The sequence below is a fragment of the Aphidius gifuensis genome, linkage group LG6 (genome assembly GCF_014905175.1).
Source record: "Aphidius gifuensis isolate YNYX2018 linkage group LG6, ASM1490517v1, whole genome shotgun sequence".
Classification (NCBI taxonomy): Eukaryota; Metazoa; Arthropoda; class Insecta; order Hymenoptera; family Braconidae; genus Aphidius; species Aphidius gifuensis.
The window spans coordinates 10,705,598-10,723,634 of NC_057793.1; the positions used below are offsets into that span (position 1 = coordinate 10,705,598).

At 27.6% G+C, this 18,037-nt stretch overlaps 1 pseudogene; it reads right to left on the bottom strand.

Annotated features, from left to right (window-relative positions):
- Nucleotides 1-658: 658 nt before the first annotated feature.
- Nucleotides 659-4,593, bottom strand: LOC122859827 (annotated as a pseudogene).
- Between the last annotated feature and the right edge of the window lie 13,444 nt (nt 4,594-18,037).

An 18,037-nucleotide genomic window follows, 5' to 3' on the forward strand; every position in this document is an offset into this window, starting at 1 on the left:
ATTGAAATATATTAAATTATCATTGTTTATTAATAATTCTTATAATTGTTATAAATAAATGGCATTTTTACAAGTCTGATTTTGCTCTGGAAAAGGTCTGGATTTAGCTAGCTGCATGGCCTTGTGCTAGGGATTTTTGTGTTTACTCGATTTGAGTCGACCTCAAAACGTTAAAATTTGTCAATTGTTATACATTACTTGTTCTACCTATATTTATCTCTTTACATCAATGTTATTGCTCAAAATAAGTTAAAGAATAATTCATCTTAAATAATATACTCATACAAAGCCTAAATTCACGTTTGGTCTCATTAATATTCTGTATTTATTATCTTTGGCTTTAATCTGGTTTTGCTATCGCACAGGTGATAAAAGTGATATTGATTTGCTCTGGCTTCGCTCTCATCATTTCCGCCATACAATTTAAAAAAGATTTTACAGTTGATATTGTTTTTATTACAATTTTGTGTCGTATATTAAAAATTTATAAAACTGGTTTAGAAATTCCTATCGGAATATTATTTTCAGTTTTTGGATTCGATCGTATAGTTATCAAAAACAATTTAAACAAAAACTCATAAAAATTTTCATTTTAAAGCACATCTTGGAAAATATATTGAAAAGATCCACAACGTTTCGATCATATATTCACTTTTTTTCAATTTTCATCTGGAGAAACTGTTGAAATTAAAAAAACATTTGAATAAATTCACATCGATTTACTCATATCAATAATTACTTACTGACATCCTCAATATTATTGCATGTTATATGTGTAATGTACCAGAATAAAATTCAAGTCCAATGATGGCAAATGCAACAATTGCAAAAAGCACCAATAATCCAATTTGTAATAATGGTGCTATTGCTTTGATGATGGACTTGAGAACAACCGGAAGACCTATTTAAAAATATTATAAATCATATATAATTATAAATATTGATAATTTTTAATAAATGTTTTTTCATTTTTTTGTTGAATTATATAAGGTCGTTTTATCATTGGAATTTTAGTATTTGAACCTTGGACACATGTTGAAGATAATTAAAACATTACTCACAAGGTATTTCGGATACAAGCTTGAGTGGTCGCAACACGCGTATTGCATGCAATGCACGTAGATCCATATCCACGCTAATTCCTCGTGAGAACACCGTGATGAACCTGCCCCAAACACACACCATCCCAACATACTTTACTACCTACTACTCTATTACACTATTTTTTTTATACCATTTAATTTTTTATTATTTGAATTATAAGATAAAGTAAATTTTTGTTTAATTAATTTTTTTTTTTTTTGTTGTAAAATAATAATGTGTAATGTGTTGAAATAGTTGAGTATTAAAGTGAAATGATGAAGCAGAAAAATTCGAAATGGAAGGAATAAATATTTCTATATCACTAGGAATTTCATCTAAATATTTTTTTTGGACAATGTCTGTACAATTATTTTCATTTATAAATTTATAAATAATTTTTTTATATTTTAATATAAAAAAATAATGAATAATTTTTTTGAATAAAAACTTTTTTTTTTACACGTTAAGACAAACATGTCCAACTATGATAATGACACTATCTAAATTCACAGGAATACTTTAGAATTATTATTATTGTAAATCATACTTTGAAATTTCTACGAAATTTTAAATTTTAATATTATTTATCTAATTATTTACGACACTCATCACTCGGCTATTATAGATGAAAAAAGGAAAATAAATACCTGCTAGTTTCACTGATTGAAGCACAAATATTATTATAAATTAACAATCAATTATTCACGAAGAATAAAATAAAGGAAAAAAAAATAAGACGAAGGTCAACGACCACATTTGTTTCAGCCAACACAGTCATCACCTATAATCCAAGGATTACTCAAGTATTTTCTTTATTTTTTTCAATTTTTAATATTTAATATAAGTTATCTAGTTCATTTAAATCAAAGTTGGCAAAGAAATCTGACGAACCATGTTTTTTTTAATCTATTTTTGTTATCAAAATTATCAAATTTAAGTAAAGTTTTCAATTAAAATATATATAAATTTTTTTGTAAAGAAAATATAATTGTAACAGACAAAATTTATGTTAAACGAATTAAACAATTTGAATATTATATAGAAAGATGTTTTAAATATAATTTGCGAAGATGATTTCTGTTGAAAATATAATTATACTAGCTGACCCACCGGCAAACGTTGTTTTGCCATGTATACAAATTTGCCATTTATATTGTATTCAAAATATATATACTTTACATTCAATTAAGTAAAAAGCTAAATTAATGATCGATATTGTTATAAACAAAATTTATTATAAAGAATCCGAATCTCGATAGCATGCTATATAAAAATTTTTTCTTCAAATATTTTATTTAAAAAAAAACCAAAAAAAAATTATACTGAACAAAAAATTTTTTTATTTTTTCGTGACGCGTTGGTGGTGAGAAAGAGTAGCTCTAATTGCAAAAATGCTTTTTTTTTCAATTTTTCGTTTAATAATTTCTTTCGGTTTTATTTAAAATATAGAATATTTCAATATTTTAAGACTAAAAACTGCTATCGATTAAATAATTTATCTGGAAAAAAAAAATTTTGGTTAGTAAGGCTAACCGGATCTGGTTTTCCTGATTTGAAACGGATCCAACTTAAAAGTTTTTGAAAAAAGAAAAAAAAAAAATTAATTTCAGAATGTCATTTTATTTTTTGATAATATTAAATACATTGTTGCATATATATAGTATTAATCATATCAAGTTTTTCTATTGTAGTTTTTAAATAACTTTCTACGCTTGTAAAAGACTTTTGATTTCATCGATTCCATGTACGCCGCCGTGGTTAATAGGATAGTTGCCGACTTTGAACAGAATAGCCCAGAGATCGATCCCCGCAAAATCCGGAATTTTAGTTTAGTTTAGTTTAGGTTGAATTGTTTAAGATATATTCGGATTAAGATAATTTCGGATACATAATTTGGTGTCCGACTTAGCCACGGTGTCCTTATTGTAACCCGATCTGGTTTACCGGATCCGATTCGGATATGTAATCAGGTAAACTGGATCTGACCTGGATCCAAATCGGAGCGAAATTTCCACTCGGGTCTCTCCCAAACTCCTTAGTTTTCGCAATATTCCCAAAAAAACACCCATTTTTAACCCTTTTTGATTTTTCAACCTTCTAAAAGTTTTCCCGACCATTCAGTTTCTTATAACTTCTGACAACTACTCGATTTTTTATAATGATAATAATAATAATAATATAAAATAATAATAATAATAATAATAATAATAATAATAATAATAATAATAATAATAATTTCTGTTTGAGTCATATATGAACTTGTGAGAAAAACCGGATTCAATGTTACCGACCGTCGGGTGTAGTATGGTAATAGTGTAGTATAGGAGTAAACTTTGGGGTGAACCACCCTTATAAGTTAGGGGGTTGAAAAATAGATAACTTTAAACTCGCATACCTAAGGAACACCCATGTAAAATTTGAAGGAAATCGGTTGAGCGGTTTCGGAGGAGTTTACGGACAAACACCACGACAAAATGCAAGATTTTTATATATAAGATTTAAATTATAACTTTATTTTTGTTTTTTTTTGAAAATGACTTACCCAGTAACGAGAACGAAAAAATCGATGATGTTCGAAACGTTTCGAAGATAAGAGCCATAATGTAGAACAAAGCCGTATGCCAAAATTTTAAGGCTCGCCTCAACACAAAGTATTGCTAAAAAAAATATTTCGGTAGCTTCTATTTTTTGGACCAAATCGGTCTTGTCATGTTTTGGCAAATGTTCCTTAAAGGCGAGTACAACGAAATTTGCGATGATAGTTAATAGGACGGCGTACTCGAAGGGTGGCCATTCAATTATGAAACGTGTATGTTTCCTTATAAAATTATCCCTAGATATGAAAAACAATGAGATGGGCAATTTCGGATCTCCGGCCGCTCCTCCGCCCTGATCCCGTCCTGGTACCATGACGACCAGACCAGGAACCTGAAAAAAAAAAATAAACAAAAACAAATTATTTGAATATCATGAATTAAACAATCACTAATTATAATTATTAATTTATATTTTTAATAAAAAGTAGTACAAGTCAATGACAAAGTTTGTTGTACCAAATATTTTATTTGCTATTTAAAAATTTCTAATCAATTTTATTTAATTTTCTTATTTATTTATATGAAGACATGTGTATATTTGTAGAAAAAACGTTTATATGTTTGCATGCGCAAGAGATTAGTATTCACAGTGGCTTGAGAGTGCGCATACGTTTGTTACGGACATACGATCGCAGTGACAGCTCACAATTTGTTAACTAATTAAAAACTTATATACTTACATATACAAAGCAAAACAAAACAAAAATCCGATTTTTTACTGTTTGGCACAACACCAACTTTTAAAATCGTTTTTTGAAACTTTTTTCCTAACAATAATCTATTGTTTACTGTTATTGATTTTTATAATTATAATCTCTACAAGCACTCACAACTCACGCACATAAGCTCCAACCTAAATTTCATCCCCTAAATCGTAGAATAGAGTGGGATAGAGACACAGAGTGGGTATATATATAAGTACTTATGCAGTATCTATCGTAAAAGCATTCTCAGTGCCATTTAGTTTTCACAAATTTTGAAGAATGAGGTGGTGATAGATGATAAAAATGTAATAATTATAATAATTCGTCGAAGATTTTTTTTTTAGAATTTCTTAGTGAAAATAGTCTGAAAGATTTTTTCAGATTCTTACAGATTTAGATCGATATTATTATTATGCTGGTAAAAAAACTGGTGTGACTTATAAGATTTTTTTGTACGTGTAAGGAAAGGATGTTACCTGTTAATTTTTTTGGCTAAATTATTTCTTCACAAATATTAACAAGTAAGCAACAGCCTTTCCTTAGCTATTCGTCAATAGCTTTTTGATTAATAAATTATAAAAAATATAGCTAAAAAAAGTATGTAGCCAGCCAAAATCGTTAGTAATCTCCATCAATTCTTTAGCGATATTCGCCATACTAAATTGAAATAATTGTTGTAAATCTTATTAATTGTTATTAATTATTCGCAAAATAAATAAATAAATTGTAAATAGCCGTAGAAAGTGAAAAAAAAATGTACGGGCATAGGGTGCGCAGCTGTATAAGTTTTTTTTTTTTATTATTAAAAAAGAAAAAAGGGATCAGACAATGGTCTATACACCCACTAGAGTGTAATACATAGTTTTATACATATATTAAGCTTATTTTACAACGTTATAAAATTAAATATGTAATTCAATTTAACAATTTATTGTAACGTTTTAACGAGGTAAATAAATTCTTTTTTTTTTTTTTTTAAACTGATAATAATACAATTAGTATTTAACGTTTGTATATTTAACTGATTTGGAACTATAGTAGTACTTATTTATCAAATTACTGACTATTGCAGTATAAGTCGACCCAAGTTTGTGAATCTGCCTTCTGGTGGTCAAAAATGGTTAAAAACAGTTGAAAAAAAATTTTTTTTTTACCTAGTCCAGTCAAAAAACTTCAAAGTTCGTCAAATTTCTCAACAAGAGAAATGAAAAACACAGGTAGGTTCCTTAAGACTAGCTGATTAAAGATATGTAAAAAAAAGATGCATCAACCCCCCGGGAAAGGGTTGAAAAAAAATAAAAGTTTATTTTTAAAATAACACATAGAAAAAATAATTTTACAGGGATAAAGTCTCGACACAGTTTTGATCGCGTTTCGACAGGCTTTCGACACCGAATTGAGAGGTGTCTAATTTATTCATTTTTCATTGTTTTTAATTGTTTAAACATCATAATGGACTTTATCAATGGTAAATTTGCATTTTTTTTATAAAAAAATTAATAGAATATATAAAAAAATTTTCTTTGGCAGCTCAATTCCTGAGCTACTGCTTTTCCTTGGACAATATTTTTTTCTTAGCTACAACTTTTTCTTAGTTACTGCTTTTACTTGGACATTATTTTTTCTTACATAAATATATTACATGTAATTTACTTAAAAAAATGAAGCTGTCCAAGGAAAAGCAGTAGCTATATATAAGGAAAAGATGTAGCTAAGGAATTGAGGTTGCCAAAGAATTATATTTTAAGCAACAATATTTCCTTAAATTATAATTCTTCGGCATCCTTAATTCCTTAGCTTCATCTTTTCCATAGCTACTGCTTTTCCTTGGACATTTGTATTTTTAAAAAATAAATTTACAAGTCTTTTATTTATAAAATAAATAAAAACGTCCAAGGAAAACCAGTAGCTAAGGAAAAGATGTAGCTAAGGAATTAAGGTTGCCAAAGAAAGATGTTTCAAGAAAATAATGTTGCTTGAAATATATATCTGTGGCAACCTCAATTCCTTAGCTACATCTTCTCCTTAGCTACGGCTTTTCCTTGGACATTATTTTTTCTTACATAAATATATTACATGTAATTTACTTTAAAAAATGACGTTGTCCAAAGAAAAGCCGCAGCTGGAAAAAAGATGTAGCTAAAAAATAAATGTTGCTTACCGCATAATTTTTCTGGCTACATTAATTTCTTAGCTACATCTATTCGTTAGCTACATCTTTTCCTCAGCTACATCTTTTCCTTAGCTACTGCTTTTCCATTCACATTATTTTTTCTTACATAAATATATTACATGTAATTTACTTAAAAAAATGAAGTTGTCCAAAAAAAAAGCAGTAGCTAAGAAAAAGATGTAGCTAAGGAATTGAGGTTGCCGAAGAAACATATTTCAAGCAACATTATTTCCTTGAAACATAATTCTTTGGCAACCTTAATTCCTTAGCTACATCTTTTCCTTAGCTACTGCTTTTCCTTGGACATTTTTTTTTCTTACATAAATATATTACATGTAATTTACTTTAAAAAATGAAGTTGTCCAAAAAAAAGCAGCAGCTGGAAAAAAGATGTAGCTAAAAAATAAATGTTGCTTACCGCATAATTTTTCTGGCTACATTAATTCCTTAGCTATATCTTTTCCTTAGCTACATCTTTTCCTTAGCTACTGCTTTTACTTGAACATTATTTTTTCTTACATAAATATATATACATGTAATTAACTTACAAAAATGAAGTTGTCCAAAAAAAAGTAGCAGCTGGAAAAAAAATGTAGCTAAAAAATAAATGTTGCTTGGCGCATAATTTTTCTGGCTACATTAATTTCTTAGCTAGATCTTTTCCTTAGCCACTGCTTTTCCTTGGAGATTATTTTCTTTACATAATTATATTACATGTAATTTACTTTGAAAAGAAAGCAAACATAAGATGCGTAGTATGAATTGGCGCATGTTTGTGGCTCTACCTTTAGCCTTGTTTTAGTCTCGTTTTGACGTTGAAGCGAGGCTAAAAACCGATTACACCGAGACTGAATAGAATAATACCTCAAAATTCATTAATTATGTTGTTTTATAAATAATAATTATTTATTTTTTTATAATTTACAATAAAACTATATAAATTAATAAAATAATATCATTTTTAAGTATTTATCCAACTTTTTTTTTTCAGCCTCGTTTTAGTCTCGTTTCGACGTCGAATCGAGGCTAAAAACCGGTTACACCGAGACTGAATAGAAAAATACCTTAAAATTCATTAATTATGTCGTTTTATAATCAATAATTATTCATTTTTCTATAATTTACAATAAAACTCTATAAAACAATTAAATGATAACATTTTTGAGTTTTTTTTCAACTTTTTTTTTTTTAAGCCTCGTTTTAGTCTCGTTTCGACATCGAATAGAGCTCGCTTACGACGTCGATCCGAGCGTGAGGCTCGGAAATGAGCCTCGATCGATGTCGATTCGAGGCTGAATTTCTACCTGGGCATGGTTTTAGAATTTTTGTTATGTGGAATAATAAAAATTATTAAACTGAATACAAAAATTGTTGTATGTTTAACAGTTTTTGTTTGGAGCATAACAAATTTTGTTGTATGTCTATTAATTTTTGTTTGGAGCATGACAAATTTCGTTAAACAGCACGGCAATTATTACTCTGCCAGATGAACAAAAACTGTATAGAGAATTTTATCACTTTTGTCGTTGTTTCTGTTTCTAGCTATTTGTCGGTATTACAAGGCGAAATTGCAGAGCGAAAATAGTATATTTCGTTACAAGTGCCCACTCAGAGAGTGTGCTCTCAACGAATTTGGAGGGGCAAGTACGAGCCTTGGCGAGTGTTTCCCCTCCAAATGAGTTGCGAGCAGGCTCTCTGATTGGGCACATGTAACGAACCATATTTTATGTTACTAGGGACAGTGGTAATAATGTGTGAATTTCTAAAAAGCGCACTACCCCTCTTGCGCTTTGGAAATTCACACATTATTCCCACTGCCCTTGTAACATAAAAAAATTTTTATTAAAAGAATGCACCCGCGAAGTTGAAACTCTATAATATAGTATACTACCGGCAGAACAAATATTATAGAGTTTCAACTTCGCGGGTGCATTCCTTTAATAAAAATTTTTTTTTCGCTCTGCAACTTCGCCTTGTAATACCGACAAATAGCTAGAAACAGAAACAACGACAAAAGTGATAAAATTCTCTATGTAATATCCCAGACTTTACTAATGTCTAGTACAACCTATGTGACAATAACAAGCAAGTACAACAAGTCTATTTTCTATTTATTTGAGTTTGATATAAACATTGAACTGTCATTCAGGTTATTCTTCCAATAATTGAAATCGAAAAAAGAATAATGTCATGTGCCAGTACTGCCAGTACTTGAAAGAGGCACCTTGTAACCATAGCTTAAAAAAATAATAAGTGCCCTCTAATGTCTAAAATTTGTATACTTTACTGACGCGTCTTTAGAAGTATGAGTGAGGGCGCCTCGTATTTACACACACTAAAATACTACTTCAGCAGATTTTCAATGCTTCGCCCGGTACTTTTTGACTGTTTTTGGCCCTAAATTTTCGTCTTAAATAATTAATAACTTTTAAAATTCGTGGTAGAAATCGATGATTTTTTTTTTATTATTTTTGTAATTAAAAGAAGTATAAGCTGTAGTAAAATAAAGGTTTTCTGTGAGAGCGTTTTTTCAATAGAAGTGAAAACGTGCCGATGCTTCCTATGCTTGTGTGTTAAAGTGTTAAATTGTTGTTAACTTTGACCCTAATTATCTCGGTCAAACCGTAGTAGAAAATTACAAAAAAAATTTGATAAAATAGATCTTTATTTCACTTGAAAAATAAGCCTTCTTTGATCAAAATCTGTGAGAGGGAATTTTTTTTCAATATTTTGACATACTGCCTTAAAGGTGCTTAAAGGAATGCACTCCGCCTCTACTTTGGTGTGCGGCACGACAATTTTTGTCCTGCAGTCAAGAAGACTAGAAATACCGGAGGACAAACTTGCCTCAAAAAACCGTTCCGCTATGTGATCGCCGCATAATTGAGGGGCGCTAGTAGTATCACGGTAACGTGCGCGACTTGTATCGCTTTTTTTTACAATGCGCACAATACAAACATACTCTGACAAACATCATGTGCACGGAAAAAAATTTATAGTCTTTATTACTATGTTTTATGATTAAATTTACTATACTTATAGTAAAGTTGGACAGCAGCAAAAGTATAATTAGATTTACTAGAAAGTACAGTTAAGGTTACTATACTGGTATGGTAATTAAAACTATACCGGTATAGTAAAACAAAAAAAAATTTTTATACAGATTTACTATACTGGTATAGTAAATTTAACTGTACTTATAGTATCTTTTACCATACAGTATAGTAAATTTATGCTTTTTTTAAAAAAAAAATTAATTAAAAAATAAAAAAATATTTTAACAAAGTAAAACATTATAGTTTATTGAAAAAAAAAAATTTATATTCAATATATTTGAAATGTTTTCTATTAGTTAAATAATAATAAAGATAAAATTCAATAAATATTAATATTCAGAAAAAACAATGTTAATAATATATGGGATTCGATAAATTTTTAAATCAAATATAAAAAATATATATTTTTTATTTACTTTTTAAAATAAAAAATATTAATTAAAAAACTATACATTATTTATACATGCATAACTACAGCTTAGGTATAAAATTTTTCTGATTGTTTAAAGTTATTACGTACGTAATAACTGCATTACCTGACAAAATCTTATTTAACTTCATCTCATTCAATATCAATTGATTTTTTTTACTACAATACAAATTTTATTTTCAATTTTTAATATGATATACAATGTATACCAAATAAAAACATGGTCCTTTTTCTGATGGAATAATTTAAACGGAATCATTACGAGGAAAATATATATTATTTTGTTTACGAAATCCAAAAGCACGTTGTTTAGTTTCAAATTTGTCCAGTGGTGAGTAAACCAATTGTCATGAATATTGTTAATAAATTAAGAAGTTATTGCCCTCAGCACGGAAATGATTTATTTTATTTTTTGTAATTGAGTAATTCAGATATATACGTCAAAAAATATATTTTAAATTTTTTTTTCCATAGAGAATTAGTTTATGATATTTCATTAGTTGACTGATTTCAAATATTAGTAGCTTCCAGTTTTAATAATTTTTTCACTTCAATAATAATGTCAGTAATTTTGACTCGTGGTAATTCATAAAGATTATATAATTTAGAAACGAATATAAGGTTGCTTGTTTATCTAAATCTAAATAGAAAATTTTTTAATGATTCAGCACATCTTTCATCAGAGCTATCCTCTTCTAATTTATCAGTATCTATATTGATGAATTTTTTATTGAAACAGATTTTATATATGGCTATTTATATTTTCGATATGTTGATCAGTGTCATGATCACTCAGTCGATGTCTTTCAAAACTACGATGTGACCAATATATTTTATTGCAATTTAATTCAGCCCACTTGAACAATTTCTCCTATTTACAAAGTGTTTTTATATGAAATAATATTGTTGAATTTTTGAGACACGGAATTCTAAATTCACTTGTAATTTTTTACGTAATCAAATAATAAATTGAGATAAATTATAAATAAAACTAAGAAAATTGAAGAAAAAAAAAAAAAAACTACAAATTCGAGTAATTATTCGTTATAGTTTTTTTTTTATTTTTTATTATAAATAAATTTAAATTTTATTAAATATTTTTGAATGTCTTGCCTTAAATTTATTTTTTTTTTTCTTTAAGCAACTTATTCAAATGATTTATTTGGTAAAAATTTTCTTTTTTATTAAATAAATTTATTCATATAAATAAAGAACTGTACCAGTATAATAATGATTACAATACAGTACAATGATATTTACCATACAGTATGGTAATATTTACGATACAGTATAGTAATAGTAACTGTACTTTTTAACATTTTTTCATGTATATACTATACCAGTATAGTAATACTTACTATACTGGTATAGTAACCAAAATTGTATTTATAGTTTTTATTACTATACGGTATAGTAAATTCAACCATACTTTTGTCGCTGTCCGAATTTACTATAAGTATAGTAATAAAAACTATAAATTTTTTTCCGTGTGTATAATGCTCTATTAGTGTTTGTCAGAGTATGTTTGTATTGTGCGCATTGTAAAAAAAAAGCGATACAAGTCGCGCACGTTACCGTGGTACTACTAGCGCCCCTCAATTATGCATAGCGGAACGGTTTTTATATACAGGCGAGATAGGGAGTAAGTCCTCCTGTATTTCTACATAGTCTTCTTGCCTGCAGTCTAATTCACATGGCATTACAATTTAGGGCTTTTTTCCTCCACTAGCGGCGCTTGTGAAGTATTATATGTTATCAGCGGCAAAAAATAGCCCTAAATTGTAAAAAATTTGCCCTGTGAATTGGACTGCTGTTTTCTTAACAATATTTGTCGTTTTTTTTTCTCCGTGTACTGCTCTGTGGATGATATCTGAAATTTGGAAAAAAAATGCAAATCATCTTAAAGAAAGTATTGTAGACATTTGTTGGTCAATGGAAAAATCAATGATGTTTAAGCTACAATCCGTTACTTGTTACATCTGTTGTTGATGATACTGATGAAGTGAGAAAACTATCTCCAGAAATTTTGTAAAGGCTTTGAAAAACATTGCTACAAATTTATTGAAAGACGAAAATATGAAGTTGTTGATCTTTACCCGAGATGAAATTTTGTCTCTGAAAACAGCCTCGAATAGTCTCTTCAAGCCTACAACTGTCTCCAACTAGCCTCTCTCTGACTGTGTAAACTCTGAAATGGCCTCTGCTTAATCTCTGTAGCCTCTACTACTACTAGGGCCCCTCTACACGGAGAGAAAATTATATGAAATGTTCATATACAGTATATATGAAAGTTGCACCAAATCTGCTGGTATATGAGAATTTCATATACTGTATATGGAAATTTCATATACTAGCATATGAAAAAATCATATACTTTGAATTTTTTAGCTTAAAGCTAGTATATGAAAAATTTATGAAACATACAAATATTATACATGACAATGAAAAAACTTTTCTATGTCAAGAAAAAACCTGCCACCGAATTTATACACAATTTAGGACGTTTCAAAAACATCGTATTAATTTTCATTTTGAGAAAAATACTAGCTTAAGTGTTTTGAAAGAGACTGAAAATTTTAATATGGAAGATACGAATGATTTTTGTACATGGAAATGAATAATAGTAAAGATACTGAAAAAATTATAGATGACAGAGAAAAAGTTGTTGGTGATGTCAATTATCATCAATCAAATTTAAAAGAAGAAATAACTCTTTTTGTTGCTAAATTATATGACAATGAATTATTGCCTCGAGTCAAGGTCACTGAACTTATTGATGATTTGAATTAATTGATAAAACTTGTAGTTAACGATTTACACACTCAAGTTAATTTAAGAAAGTAAGCAAATTTTAATGCTTTAAATAATTATTAATCGCATGATGATAGTTTCACAAATTATGATTACTTTTTTCATTTATTTTAAATCTTAATACTTTAACTGTACCGGAATCTATCTCTATCTACCTGGGTGAGAGATATAAATTTGACAAAGAGAATGATATAATCATTTACAAGAATGTACCAGTTACTGCACAAGTTATTTCAATAAGTGAAACGCTTCAAAGATTTTTTGAAATACCAGAACTTTTTGCAAAAGCATTAAAACATTTAAATTAACTGAATAACAACACTGAAAATATTATTTCTAATTTTGTACGAGGTTCTTTGTGGAATTGAAATAAAATTCGATTCGAAGAGCAAATCCAATTTTTATCGTACATATCATACGACGATTCCCGGGATAAAAATTTTAAGTACGGAAAAAGTCTTTAGGCCTAAAAAAGTATAGAAAAAGTATTGAAAAAGGTCGGAAAACGTACGAATTTGACGACAAAAGTATTATTTTGATTGTGTAATGTCCGGTGATAAAACGCCCGAACTTTTTTTTTTTTTTTTTTTATTGACAAAATATATAAAATCAGGGTGCATTTTGGCAACCCTAACTCCATCTAACGCACGACAAGTGTAGTGCGTTGGAAGAATTTAGAGGCCTTGCACCCTTGAATAAAATTCAGCGCTAACACTAATGTCAGTTGGCAACAATGCTTATTTGCATGAACATAATTTATAATAAATTAATAAAACAAGTGATATCGATAAAATCCTAAAATTATAAGGATTCTGTCGATACCACTCATATAATTTTCCAATAATTAGAAATAATATTAAATAATAAATTAAAGTTCGTCTATATAGGCCGACCAATAAGACACAAGCGACATAAGGAGGATGGAAAATGAACCAAGGAAAACCGAACATCCCTGAACGATCCCCTCTCACCCTAAAGGATTTTTCCATCGATGAGGATTCTGAGGGATGTTCGATCGTACACTTGGTCCTTGGTACACCTTGGTAGTTCACTGACCTACATCAACTCTTCCAGCTCTAATAGCTTTGACACTTTGTCTTATCAAATTTAATTATTTTAAAACTTAGAATAATTTCTACAAGTCAGCATAAACTGTAAGTTATCCATACTCAATATTTTATTTGATTATTTTATTAAATTATTGTACTAGTAATATTTAAGTAACATTTGGTTACTTGAATTATCAATTTAAATTCATTTGAACTCATTGCAAATGTAACGTGTGTTAACTCACGACCGCATGGTCTGAAATTTGCTTGCTCGTGTAAATTAAATTCAAGGCACGCTCTGTGTTACACCAATTAATCAAATAAATATTGAATAACATAACTGCAGTTGGCTTTAGTAAATTGTTGAGTTATTTATTTAAAATAATTAAATATTTAATTATAAAAATTGACGACCACATGGTCAATTATTTGGTCTTGAATACGATCCATACAGTACAGTGAAAAGTTTTATTTAATTGTTCTACTTAAATACAAGTAAAAATAATATTTTTTCTTTGTAATTTTGATGTGAAATCAGTGTTACGTTTGCGTCTATAAATTGACATAATTCAAATCTTCGAAATCGTACGACTAAGTTGTATAATAATATTGTACCACGTCTATATATATACACATATACATATATATATTTATATATCTCCGATCTTCACATTATCGTTGGCGATAAAAATTACCAAGCCAACCTGTCAAATAAGCGCCGAGGTCAAGGTCAAACCAAGATACACGCCGTCACCAGATTCCTAATTTAAAATACCTCCAACCAATGTAAGTACTTTTAAGAAAAATTAACTCAGTGTTTGTTTGGTTAAAATTGTAAGCTTTTGTGTAATTTAATCTATGAGAAAACCACGCGTCATCGTAGCGTCAGTTTAGAGTCAGTGTTTTGTCTAATTACGACTGGATAACTTCCATATCCCGTCGTGTGTATTTCGGGCTTCGTAGCTAGTTATTTGACGGGTGATTCACATAGAAATAATTTTCACTCTCTGACTCCGCCACGACCGCATGGTTTTAGGTTCTCTCTTTTCACGCGACGCGTGAATATTTATAAGTGGGTAAATTAATTGAATATTGCTTATACTGAATTTCTCATGTAAAATTAACTGGTGTTATACAAAATAAATGGTACTCCGATTTTTCCCGAGTGGAAAGTGAATCCGGCTTGGCCGGATCCTGATCCGAATCGAATCCAGTATGGCTAAGGTAATCCAGATCCGGGTTTCCTGACCCTTTTCGGATCCAATACATCCTATTGATCCTATTGATCCCTTTTTAATATTTATTTATTTACACGTTTTTGACAAACAAAAGATCGATTTTATTTAAATAATTGATATATTATTATTCTCTTTTAAATATCTAACAATTACACGTCATTAATTAATACGAGTTCAACTTTATTCTAATAATCGGTATAATATTATTGCTTTTTAAATATTTAACATTTACACGTTGTTAATAAATACGATTTCGATTTTATTTTAATGATCGATATATTATTATTCCCTTTTAAATATTCAACATTTACACGTTGTTAGGTAATACGATTTCGATTTTCCCTTTTAATATTCAGTCATTTAGACGTTTTTAATAAACAAAAAATCGATTTTATTTAAATAATCGATAAACTACCATTTCCGTTTTAATATTTATTATTTATACGTTTTAATGAAGAAGATCGACTTTATTTTAATAATCGATATACTATTATTCCCTTTTAAATATTCAACATGTTTAATACATAAAAGATCGATTTTATTTTAATAATCGATATATTACTATTTCCCTTCTAATATTTATTTATTTACCCGTTTTTAATAATTAAAATATCGATTTTAGTTAAATAATCGATAGATTGTAATAATTCCTTTTCAAATATTCAATAGTTACACGTTTGATAAATAAAATAGCGATTTTATTCAAATAATCGATAGTCAATATTTACGTTTAAATATTTACTTTTTAATACAACAATAATTAATAAAATTTCAATATTATTCAAACAACCGATAGATCAATAGTTCTCCTATTAAATTTTTATTATTTACACAAGTTTATATTAACTAAATATCGATTTTATTTGAATAATTGATAGTATAGTATCCCCTATTAAATATTTACCATTTACAAAATTTTAATTTCGATTTTATTTAAATGATCGATAGTTCATATTCACGTTTAAATATTTACTATTTAATGCAACAATAATTAATAAAAATTTCAATATTATTCAAACAATCGATAGATCGATAGTTCCCTTTTTAAATATTTACCATTTACACAATTTTAATTAATAAAATTTCGACGTTGACTAAATAACCAATAGTTTGATATTCACTTTTGAATATTTACAATTTACACAATTTTAATTTCGATTTTAGTTCAATAATAAAAACTCCGAAAAATTCCTTTCTTTTAACATTTACTATTCGCACAATTTTAATTAACAAAATATCAATTTTGTTTTAATAATCGATAATTTAATATTCCTTTTTTTTTAAATATTCAACATTTAAACGATTGTAATTAACAAAATATCGATTTTGTTTTAACAATCGATAATTTAATATTTCTTTTTTTTTTTAAATATTCAACATTTAAACAATTTTAATTAACAAAATATCGATTTTGTTTTAATAATCGATAATTTAATATTCCCTTTTTAGTGTTCCGTAGGACACTTATGTTTTCACTTTTCATGTGACTTTTTGTTATTTCGCGATAAAAATAAAAGTTATCAATCGAATTAGCTTCTACGATGCCCATTATGTTCTATTTTTTTTCCCAAAAGCAATCATCATATTTATTTACAATTTTTGGGCATTATCAGATTTGATAGTGCCATTTTTCGACAAGGCCCAATTTCAAATATTGACGGATCGATTCCGGCAATGTTTTAATCGACGACGCTTCATCTGTAGACTCTACGATATTTTTTTGAAATTTTTTGGTCGTTTTTTTTTTTTTTTATTAAACAAAATGTAGTGTCAGAATTTGTTTTTGCAAGATATTTTTTGAACCGCCGAACCGAATTAGTTGATGTTAAATGAAATTTATGTTTTTTTTTTTTCCCAAAAGCAATCATCATATTTATTTTCAATTTTTGGGCCTTATTAGATTTAATATCCGCATTTTTCGATAGGGCCCGATTCCAAATATTGACAGATCGATTACGGCAATGTTTCAATCGATGATGCTTCATCTGTAGACTTTACGTTATTTTTTTAAAATTTTTCGGTCGTTTATTTTTTTTTTTATTAAACAACAGAAATAAACAACATAAGAAAATAAAACAAAACAAAAAAAATAGTCATTTATTTTACAATAAAATGAAAAAACAAATCGAACAACAAGAAAAAAAATAAAAAATCTTACGGAACACTTAGGGTGCACCTTGGGGGACTTGACTATATTTTCTTTTTTTTTTTAAATTAAATTAACACAATATCGTTTTTGTTTTAGGAATCGATGATTTAATATTCCTTTTTTTAAAAAATATTCAACATTTGAACAATTTTAATTAACAAAATATCGATTTTCTTATAATAATCGATAATTTAATATTCCTTTTTTTTTTAAATATTCATTATTTAAACAATTTTACTCATTAAAATATAGATTTTGTTTTGATATTCGATAATTTGATATTCCTTTTTTTAAATATTCAACATTTAAACAATTTTAATTAACAAAATATCGATTTTGTTTTGATAATCGATAATTTAATATTCCTTTTTTTTTTAAATATTCAACATTTAAACAATTTTAATTAACAAAATATCGATTTTGTTTTAATAATCGATAATTTAATATTCCGTTTTTTTTTGAAATATTGATTTTTTAAACAATTTTTATTATTGAAATATAGATTTTGTTTTAATATTCGATAATTTGATATTCCTTTTTTTAAATATTCAACATTTAAACAATTTTAATTAACAAAATATCGGTTTTGTTTTAATAATCGATAATTTAATATTCCTTTTTTTTAAAAAATTCAACATTCAAGCAATCGATAGATTAATAGTCCCCTTCATAATTTTTTTTTGGAATATCGCTTTTAGTTAAATAATCGATAGGCTAATATCATCCCTTCTAAATATATACCATCTA